General features: G+C 45.6%; 1 protein-coding gene across 2 annotated transcripts in view; it reads left to right on the top strand.

Annotated features, from left to right (window-relative positions):
- Window positions 1-1,450: 1,450 nt before the first annotated feature.
- Window positions 1,451-10,371, top strand: part of LOC128074375 (phospholipid-transporting ATPase FetA-like) — a 74,298-nt gene continuing 65,377 nt past the window's right edge. Inside the window, exons 1-2 of one of the 2 annotated variants that reach the window (XM_052670172.1) lie at window positions 1,451-1,698; window positions 7,069-7,222. The gene's annotated coding sequence lies outside the window, so the exon portion shown is untranslated. The remainder of the gene's footprint in view (window positions 1,699-7,068; window positions 7,223-10,371) is intronic. The other variant, XM_052670173.1, reaches the window with a different exon arrangement.

Genomic DNA, 10,371 nt, shown 5'->3' with positions numbered 1-10,371 from the left:
ATGTGCTGACTCAGAGCTGCAACACTGGGTGGCAAAATGCTGGCAGTGAAGGATGGCATGTTGCTACCAATGCCAAACCTGAATCCTGCAGTGTTGTGGCATCTCTTTTTCCTTTAGAAGACAGTTTTCTGGTTTAAAAATAATGTCAAGTACCAATTTAGAAAATGAAAGTGAGCAGAAAAAAGATTAACTTCTATCACCTCCAGAGAGGGTAAAAATTCCACTTTTTCAACAGTGGCATTTCCCAGGACTTTGGGATAACTGTGCCTGCATTACATGCTAGCAGTTCTCATGTGCTGAGATGTCACCCATGTGTTCCTAAACGCCTTGTGGTCCTCAATGCCTCCTGCCCAATCAGTTGAGGGAGCAACAGAAAACAAGAAAAGAGATGGAAAGCAGTATCGAGTGACTCATCCAGAATCTGATACAGACGTGAGACTGGATTTGAGCCTCCTTTCACTGTTTGCTCAGTTTGCTGTCCTTCCAGTGCTTGCGCGATGCTATTGGAGGTAACCATGGCCCATGATCTGCTCAGAGAACTTCACATAAAGCAGTAGCTCTCACTGCCATGTTTGCAATGAAAACCAAACAAGGAATTTAATTTGACAAAAGCTACAAAGAGTAGGGGTTCTGGTAAGATTCTTTGCATTAGCTGGGAATAAACCAACACTAAAGAACAGACTGCACGGTTAAGTAGATGTGAAGTACCTTTTAGAAAGCCTTCCACATCAGTGATTTGGCATGTTGAAGGCACGTCAAAAATTAATTTTGCTTCTTTAAAATCATCTCTATGTACATAACTCTACTGCTTTTTGTGATTTTTTTTTTTTTTTGCCAGATATCACCAAACCTTGAAGCAGTTGACAAAAAAGCCTTACAAGAGCAAGCTGTGGCTCATGAGCTAGAACTGGCAGTTTGCACTGTAGGAAACTGCAGGACAGCCAGTGTGGCTTGGTAAATGGCATTTAGATATTTATCTACTTTTAGTCTTACATGTTTACATTACACTCTGCAAGGTGTTTTTTTAGATTGGCTCTGTCATTCCCTACCTCAGAACTGTTACTCTTATTTAGGTTAATGAAGGTACTAAATTTTCTGCTTTCATGCTAAAGCCTGTATGTCCTCACGGGAGGCAGTGAGATGTTTCTGAGAAAGAACATGTTTTGCCTTTGAGGGTCTCCATCTGTGTGCTGTCTGAGGAAGTTAAGTCTCTGGACTGCACACATTTGAGTGCAACATCTTTTTTACAGGCCTGGCTACTGCTTTTGCTACAGAAAGGTGCTTAAGGTTGCATTTGTCAGACGAAATACAGAGTCCTGCCCATGGTATCAACCCTCCTAATGCCCGATGTTGCACCTGAGTCCAAGGATCAATTGCTTTTATTTACTCAGTGCAACGCTGTGCCATGTTCCACCCACAGCTTGGGGAACTTTGCCTTTTTTCCTGCAGAGCCGTTGCTGAGGACGTGAAGCACACCGAGACATCCTGTGACTTCTGTCCCTGGGCAGGTTTACCTGGAAAGCATAGTGTTCCCCAGGGAGTTCTGCAGCCCTGCTGGGGAGCAGCCTGGCATGCTCTGCTGAATTATCCCATAGGGATCTGAACAGAGGCTGCAGCTCCCTGCATGGTGCTGAGCATAATCTTTCTGCTTGTCTTGACAAACAGCTTCAGATAGAGAAGACAGCAAAGAACAGCCAGGTAGGTCAATTTTTTCTCCTGGAAGAAAAGTAGAACCTTGCAGAAGAGTCCAGGTTTCAATTATTTTTGCTTTTCTTTTCAGCTTTTTTTTTCTCCTTTCCTTTTTTTTTTCCTTTGCATATTAGATCATACTGCATCTCTGAGGGTTGGTTGTGGAGAATGGCTCTTTGTGTCTAGGTTTTCTTTATGTAGCACCAGCTTTATTCTATCAGCAACACCCAAAGATAGGAGTTGGGACTGCTGAAACGAGGTTTCAGTAAACCAAAGTTGGTGAGAAAACGCCCATTCATTCTGCTGGCTTAGGGTTTAAAACATGCCCAGTGCTTTCTCCACCACTGCTGCTGGCAACTGCATTTTAACGTAACAATGAAGGAATGAAACATGGGATGGTCTTGCCTCCATCAGAAAAGGTTCTGCATTGTAACTGCCTCTAGAGCTCAAAGTGGCCAGTGAACCATTTAATGAGTGCTGATTTCTGGCCTGGTATATTAAGTGATAAATGAAACTGCGCAGGGACGTGGTGAAGTGACCACCCCTAGAGGTGTCCAAGAGCTGTGCAGATGTGGCACTGAGGGATGTGGTCAGTGGGCATGGTGGGGGTGGGCGGGGGTTGGGCTGGATGATCTGAATGGCCTTTTCCAGCCCTAATGATTCTATCATTCTGTGGTCTCATTGCCTTTGAAACCGAAAGGCTTGAGACTAGGAGGCCAAATTACGAGCAGCCAAAGACTTATGAATGTGAATTATGAATGTAGATGAAACACATCCTAAGTAACTTCTGAATTACAAATAAAAATGACCACTTCTCCTCCAGAATCCTTGCTGCTCTGATACAGGCTGTCTTAAATCCTTCCCTGGTATCAGACAATAATTCGACCCTTAACACAGCAGTATGACTATACAGCCCTGTACTGAAGAAGGATTTTCACAACACGGCATTGCTATTCTCTCTGATCATGGAGACATGACAGTTTAGATATTGCTGACACCAGTGAAAGTCCCACAGAAACCAGCATGAATTTCTTGCAAGGAAAAGGGCAGTTTTTATGCTGAAGTTAACTTGCTGCACTGACCTTAACCTATATTTCTGCAAATGATTTATGCAAAAGTATTTCAGAACTAACATTTAAAGGAAAGGTTAAGGCCATATGATCAGTGATAGAGGCACTTTCTGCATTACTCAGCTGCAAGCAACCAGAGCAAAATAACCTGAAATTCACATTACATGAGGAACTGTTTGCTTCCTTTGAAGTGAATGCCTTCATTTTCTCAGCAGTAAAAACTCCCTGTGGATCCCTGTTTAGTGAAATGTATGACTTACTGCACTTCAGCTTTGGCTCTAGTCATTATCATATTCATGGCCAACGCAGATCTCAGCAGAACTGAAAGCCGCTATTCCAGCTGGGAATGGTTAATCACTGTCAGATAGACAGGTTCCCAGAACTAAGCAGTTGTTTGTCTGCTTTGGAAAGGCAGTCACAGCTTCCATGTCACACTGTGTCACACCTTCCATGCCCAGCGCTTAGCACAGAGTTGTCCAACCTCTTATAACTGTATGTCCAGCCTAAGTCCCATTAGGATGCATGTGCTCAGCACTGATTCCAGGAGGAGGATTTGATTCTTGTATATGTGTAGGTGATATAATGACAATGGTAAAAAGTCACGAGTGCCCTCGTTATGAGGCTGGAAAGCTCAAAGAAGTGAGTTCAGCTCTACTGTCCACAGCAACTGGATGCATTTAAATACAAATATGCTTTAAAAACTGGTTTTCCCACTTCAAAAGTTGAATTATGTAGTATACCAGTGTTTCCAAATCTGTACCCAAGGAGGAATGCTGAAAGGAGGAAAAGAAAGTAGATCACAGTTCTTGGTTTTCCTCACATGACGAACAACAGTAGGAGATGTTTGGGCTGAGGCTGTACAGTACTGTGTTGAATCCAAGGTCAACGTCGGGCACATGCCCCACGGACAAGGGCAATAACTCCACCTATATGCATTCCTTGGCTATATTTTTCTCTCCCTGACTCAGTCCAGGGGCCTGTGCAGCTCCTAGCCCACCTCTATTGGTTGTTAAGTGTGTTAAGCTTTCATCCATTGCTTCCTTTCTGTTCCACTGTTTGGAATCCTGAGTTTATTGCCCTTGTAGTTACTGTGGGTTGTAGTTTTAGAGGCCACTTGAGATTACCCACTGGTTTAACATTAAGCAGACCTTCCCTTTTCCCAGCTCTTTGGCAAGACTGGTGTGCAGCTTATACTGCTGTTATCAGGTCTGTTGCCAAGCCCTTACCCACATGCCATTTCACTTCTCAGACAGATAAGGTTTATTTTACTTTTCCATCTTAAATCTGTACCGTTGGCTTTACAACACTATGAAAAATATGAATACAGGTGTGAGAGAGCATTGATTTTGCTTAACTTACGGTTGGTTGCAGCACATCACTGTGTTTCACTGTGACCAGGATCTCTCCTCTTGCTTTTCTCTTCCAGACCCCTCTGTCCTTGGTGCATGTCCTTGTGGACTCAAAGGTCTATGACTCAGGTTTCCCTCCCCAACCCCCCCTTTTTTTTCCCCCAAGAGCTCTAGCTTTGCACCAGGTTAGGGTGTAAGGCACGTTCCTTATGAACAAGACACAGACTTGTAAGCACTTCCAACACACTGGCTTCTTGAGCTTTTCAGTACAATTTACATATCTCTCTAGGGCTGTTTCACTTCATTGTATTAGCTCCCCAAGTTCACATATGAAGCCTTTTGCTACCTTGTGTTCAGAGCTCTCTTTGGTTCAACCTCAACTTGAAAGTTGGACTTATTAGGTTTCTTCCTCTCCTCTCCTCTCCTCTCCTCTCCTCTCCTCTCCTCTCCTCTCCTCTCCTCTCCTCTCCTCTCCTCTCCTCTCCTCTCCTCTCCTCTCCTCTCCTCTCCTCTCCTCTCCTCTCCTCTCCTCTCCTCTCCTCTCCTCTCCTCTCCTCTCCTCTCCTCTCCTCTCCTCTCCTCTCCTCTCCTCTCCTCTCCTCTCCTCTCCTCTCCTCTCTTCCTCCTTCCCTTCCCTTCCCTTCCCTTCCCTTCCCTTCCCTTCCCTTCCCTTCCCTTCCCTTCCCTTCCCTTCCCTTCCCTTCCCTTCCCTTCCCTTCCCTTCCCTTCCCTTCCCTTCCCTTCCCTTCCCTTCCCTTCCCTTCCCTTCCCTTCCCTTCCCTTCCCTTCCCTTCCCTTCCCTTCCCTTCCCTTCCCTTCCCTTCCCTTCCCTTCCCTTCCCTTCCCTTCCCTTCCCTTCCCTTCCCTTCCCTTCCCTTCCCTTCCCTTCCCTTCCTTTCCCTCCCCCTTCCCTTCCCCTTTCTCCCTCTTCCCTCTTCCCTCCACTTCTCCCCCTCTTTCTCTTCCTCTCTCTTCTCCTCCTGTTCCATTCCATTCCACTCAATTCCATTCCATTCCATTCCACTTCATTCTTCCATTGTTTCTTTTCCTTCAGATGTTTGTAAGAGGCAGCAGGGAGTCCTCTCCTTGTTTTGTTAATGAACAGAAGACTGGAATCAGGAACCAAAAATGGATAAACCTGGTCAAAATTGTTGGACACTTGTAAGGTGAAAGAAATTGTTCATTCAAATCTATCCACCATCAATTAATGGTAAATCCTGGAGACAGCCTGTAGATTCTGAAATGCAACAGCAACCATAACTACAAAAGGCTCAGTGACACCACATAGATCCAACAAACCCTAAAATAATATTTTGTGCCTCCTTCCCCGCCTTTGAACCTTGATCTGTCCTAGAGCTGTTCTGAGCAGAAGAGGCATCGTGTCACTTCTTCAGGCTTTGAAACTTTTGAAATGATGTTTACTGTATAACTGGAATCAGTCCTGCAATGCCATTCTGGATGTTGATTAATGAACCAATATACACTTTGGTCTGTATTTCACGCCTCCCTGGCATGACTGCCTCGTGTCCCAAATGTCGTTTGGGGGTCTCAAGATATAGATGTGCCACTCACTACTTCGCCACATACCAGAAAGGTTTCCCAGCTACATCTGGTGGACACAACTATTTTTGACTCTGGATGCTTGCAACAAACCATCATTCTCTGCATTGTCACCTCTTCACCTTCTGGTTAGTCTTAGCTGAAAAGCTGGGCTGCAGGAGGGCTGGGCAGGTTGACATGTGCTTTTGCTTATTTTTACAACTCTATACATAATATACTATATATGTATACTATACTACAACTATATGTATAGATACAGGTTTTTTCCTGTAGCAGTGTAACTGGTTTCTCAGATGTGATCCAAAACATTATTTTCAACACAGCTTTAGCCAGACCCCTTTGTGTTTCATCCTCCTTCTCCTCCTAAAGCCAAAGCAGCAGCCTGACCACTGGAAAAAGGTCATGCCCATCCCTCCCTGTGCAGACGTTCCCTGGTTAGTGGATGACATCCAAAGAAACTCTCTGACCTTTGTCTGTGCTATCTGTACTTCTTTACCACTTTTGCCCCCAAAACTAATCCAACCTTTCTTTTTCTAATAGAATTATAACTTTCACTTCCCTACACAGGGCCTTCATTCTGCTCTGACTACATCATCTTTGCAGAGATCTTAGGGGATTACACATGTTTTCTAGCATTTTGCTTTGTGCCAGGGAATTTGTCCAGGTATTAACTGTCTTTAGAAGACATTTATTCTTGACCCACACCATGCAGCTGTGGAACTAGATGCTGGGCAGTGTGGGCACTGTGCACTGTGGGCACCAGTACCACAACGGGGCGATGGGCTCAGGATGTGCCACATCCTGCATGAGCAGCACTTTGCTGCCTACCTACTGCAGTTCAGTGCTGCAAGAAAGTTAAAGTTAACTTAAATTTATTTCCCAGGATAAGGCACTCAGTGCCACACAGCACTGCTGATATCTGACTTCATTCCTTCTTGTCTCTCAGAGTCTGATTTAGTTTTCTGCTGTGTGGTTTCTCCAGCATATTCCTGTCTTCAGGCTGCACATTGTTGCCTTCAGCAGGCACACACACTGATTGCTGTCAGAAGCAGCAGATGCCTCCTCTTCTGGTAGGGCTTTTATTCTGTAAGCATGAAAACAAAACGTTGTCAAAAATCCTAACACAGGGAACAGGGGGTTAAGTTGAATACCTGCCTCCCTTTCCATATGGAATCACAGAATATCCCAAGTTGGAAGGGACCCGTAAGGTTCACTGAGTCCAACTACTGCATCCCTTTGAAATAGGAGGATCTTCATACCAGAGGACCTCCTGCAACGCTGCATCTCACCCCAACAGATGACGTGGCTGTGGTTAACCTCAAGTTGGAGCTGTACCCCCAGCACCCATGGGCATGCACCCAATCCCTGATTTTCTCACTGATTTTGTCATCCCTATCTAGGTTTTCTTAAATTGCTGCAGTATTCTGGGGGAAGAGAGTGCCCACCTCCTTCACTCTGCCTCCTGATGACTCCTCTTTTTTTGTATGGCTGCAGAGGGATTTCTGTGCACGACTTCTATTCGAGTTAATGGGAATTCACCACTTAAGCACTGAGGTGAGAATAATGCGGCTCTTTGTTCTCAGCCATCTGAGTGCAGAGGAACAGTTTCTGTTAAACACCTGGAGAGCAAGGGAAAGAACAGCCCGAGGTGAATAGAAGCAAAGACTGCCAGTGCCCGGCCCTGGCACACCTGCACCATGGAGGTGCTGGCAGAGCCCTGCGCTGCTGCTTTGCTGCAGAGGGCATTCTGTGCTGGAAGGGCAAACTGCTGGTGAAAATGCCATGCAGTTTCTTTGGGGAAATCTCCGGGGAAATCAGTGGGTTTGTGCATATTTATGTCAGGGTGCATTAGAGCAGCTGTTCCAGATCTTTGGGTAATTAGCTAAAATCTGATTGTTCAGAGGGGAACCAATTTCTCTCTTCCTGATGCACGAGGCTCCCCATGCCTCATTAAGGCAGCTTTTTTTGTTTTTTTCTCTTTTCTTTTTTTCCCCCAACTCCATCCTGACCGTGCTCCTTTGCCACAAGGTTGAGTTTTCCTTATTCATTTGTCAGCGCTCGGTATAGATACAAAATGATACACAAAGTGCACGAAAGATTGTCAGTACTATGGAGAATGTCATGGAGGCAGCACATTGCATCAGAGTTTTTATTGGAAGGGTAGATTTAGCTGTAACTTGGAAAAGAGGCAGTGCTGATGTACATACACATGGTGTGTTTAATTTGGAATTATGACTTTAGCCTTTGTGAGCATAGTGGATGTGACATGACATTTAAAGGAAAACTGTCAGAGCATCACCTGAGCTTCTCACGTGAAGGCTAATTGTCAGAACAATACATAAAGTGAATCACAAGGAGTTAGGCAAATAATTCCCAGCTCCATAGGTGATGCTGCAGAGAATGCATAAGTTATCTGTCCCTGGAGATCTCCCACTGCCTTCATGCCTGATGGCATGCCTGATGGGAACTCTTATAGAGAGAGCAGAAGGCCAGAGTGTCTCTAAATGACTACTGAAGACTAAACATTGCCTATAGCCATTACACAGCCCTTAGGGTCATGTAGCATCTTGCTAAAAGTGCTGTTTCTCCCATGAGTGCACACCAGAGTGAGGACTGTACAGCACTTAGGCTTTCTGATGGACCAAAATGGGTTGGATGTCAGTGTGTTTGAGCAGGGGGTTCCACAGTTCCTCAGTGGTGTGAGCTGGTTTGGTGATGTGTCTGAGCAGCACGTGGTGGTTTTTGAAGTGCCACCAGATATAGTATATGTGTCTGTGGCAGCCACTTTCTTGCAAACAACAACAGGAGATCTGTGCTACAAAAGGCTCTCTGATCTGAGCTTTTTACAGGCTGGGCTCCTTGCCTTATCCTTAGCCTTACAGTTGCTACTCACACAGGCATGATTAGACCTCAACAAGCCCTCCCAAGAATCCCCCTGAGAGTCCACCACAGGTGACTAGGAGCCATGTGCTACAAGTAGTGTGGGCACATCTGGGCTGCTGCTGGTTGATCCCTGTGCTCTCCCCATGCGCTGTGCCACCAGCAAGTGAAGAGGCATAGATTTACAGTACAAGAACATAACTCTATGACAGGTTATGTCCTGCTCTTCCTTCAAATCACCTTGCAGCTATTTCAGGTACCTGCAGGACTTTCATCCTTCAGGCTGCTCCTTCCCTACCCGGACAATGAAACTCATGGAGTTCGTAAGCACAAATTACCAAATCTGGTGGGAACTGGAAAACTCAGGGACTGGATGTTCTTGAGCCTCATTCTCTGCAGAAATGAATGGAAAATTTATCTCCTCCTCTGTGTAATCTGAGCAGCTGAGCCCATATGAACACCATTTGACTGAAAGTTTTTCACCTCTGCTCTGTGTCCTATGGGCTGTGAAGGGGCAAAAAGACAGGGACCAATTTAATTGCTGCTTTAAAATGTCAGAAGGTATCACATTGGCTGGTGCTGGTGCCGGGAAGAGGAGACCGACAGTTAGCAGAGCTGGTTGCTGCTTTCCTTTTGAAGGCAAGAGGCAGCACGGCTGTGGATTTCTCATGACTTTCCCCAGAGGATCATTGTTCATTAAAGACTCACAACACTGGGACAGGGGTCTGATGGAGAAAGGGAATTCTGAGCCACAAACCCTTTCCTTTCCTTCTGCAGGTAAGTGGCACTCCACAGAATCATGACCGGTATGAGTCATGTTATTCTGCACATGCCCACTGAAACTACATTCTGACCATTTCCATTCGGCATCTATCTTACGGCACTGTGTCAGCTCCCACCTGCTGGAATAAGCAGTGAGGTATGGGATTACTGCAGTATGACCCTGCAGTGCTGAAGCTGTGCGACAGGCTTCAGATTGCACCCAGGGAGCTGTGCGTGGGGGAGGGAATCCAGAGCATCCCTTCCAGTAGGGTCATGTGGAATTTCTCATTTCATGAGATGAGTTGTGCATCAATGGGAGGTTGGCCTCTTTTCTCCAGGTAACTAGCAATAGGACAAGAAGAACAGGAGATGGAAGTCTGCCCATGGGACAAGATATCCATATGGTCTCTTGCAGCTTTTATAGATGCTCGTGACCACAATAGATGTCTCTGTGGGCTCCAAAGTGGGGCTTGTTCCTTATCCCTTCCCTTGTTGGAGTCTGTCAGAAGCAGGGAAGAAAGCTGGGGCGAGAAAAGCATAGGGTATGGGAGGAGACTACAATGGCTTGGGGTCTGGGGTATGCACTGGTTGGCTCCGTAATGAGAAGTACCAGCCATTGTGCAGCAAGTCAAGATTCAAACCTTGCAATTTGGGCATGACTGGAGTTAGAAGACTAGCAGAAAGCAAAGCTCATTGGTGCCTATTTTGAACTGCATAGGATAGGTGTGAAAGTATACAGGTTGAAAGTAGTCTTAAATACAGCAGTAGCATAGGGAAGACTTTCACTAGGGCTAACATTTTGTCTGCTCCATGGGATGCTCCAGGATGTACTTTCCTCCTGTTTTTTCTCTACACAGGTTATGCTCTCTAGTTACGTAAACCACTGAGAGCCTCACTAAGTCACCAGGCAAGACTGGGTTCTGTGTCCTCCAGAGAGGATCTCAGCATTGCTGTTTAGAGGGACAGAGGATGTGGTTCAGAAGGAGGCAGTGTCATTGCATCTTGAGTATAGTTGAAATCCAACACAGGCTAAGTGTCTGAAAGTCATTCTCCTAACTGCA

This window comes from Tympanuchus pallidicinctus, unplaced genomic scaffold, assembly GCF_026119805.1.
Source record: "Tympanuchus pallidicinctus isolate F22 unplaced genomic scaffold, pur_lepc_1.0 scaffold9, whole genome shotgun sequence".
Taxonomy (NCBI): Eukaryota; Metazoa; Chordata; class Aves; order Galliformes; family Phasianidae; genus Tympanuchus; species Tympanuchus pallidicinctus.
Note: the sequence above shows the minus strand (reverse complement) of the source record. Positions and strands in the feature narration are given on the sequence as shown.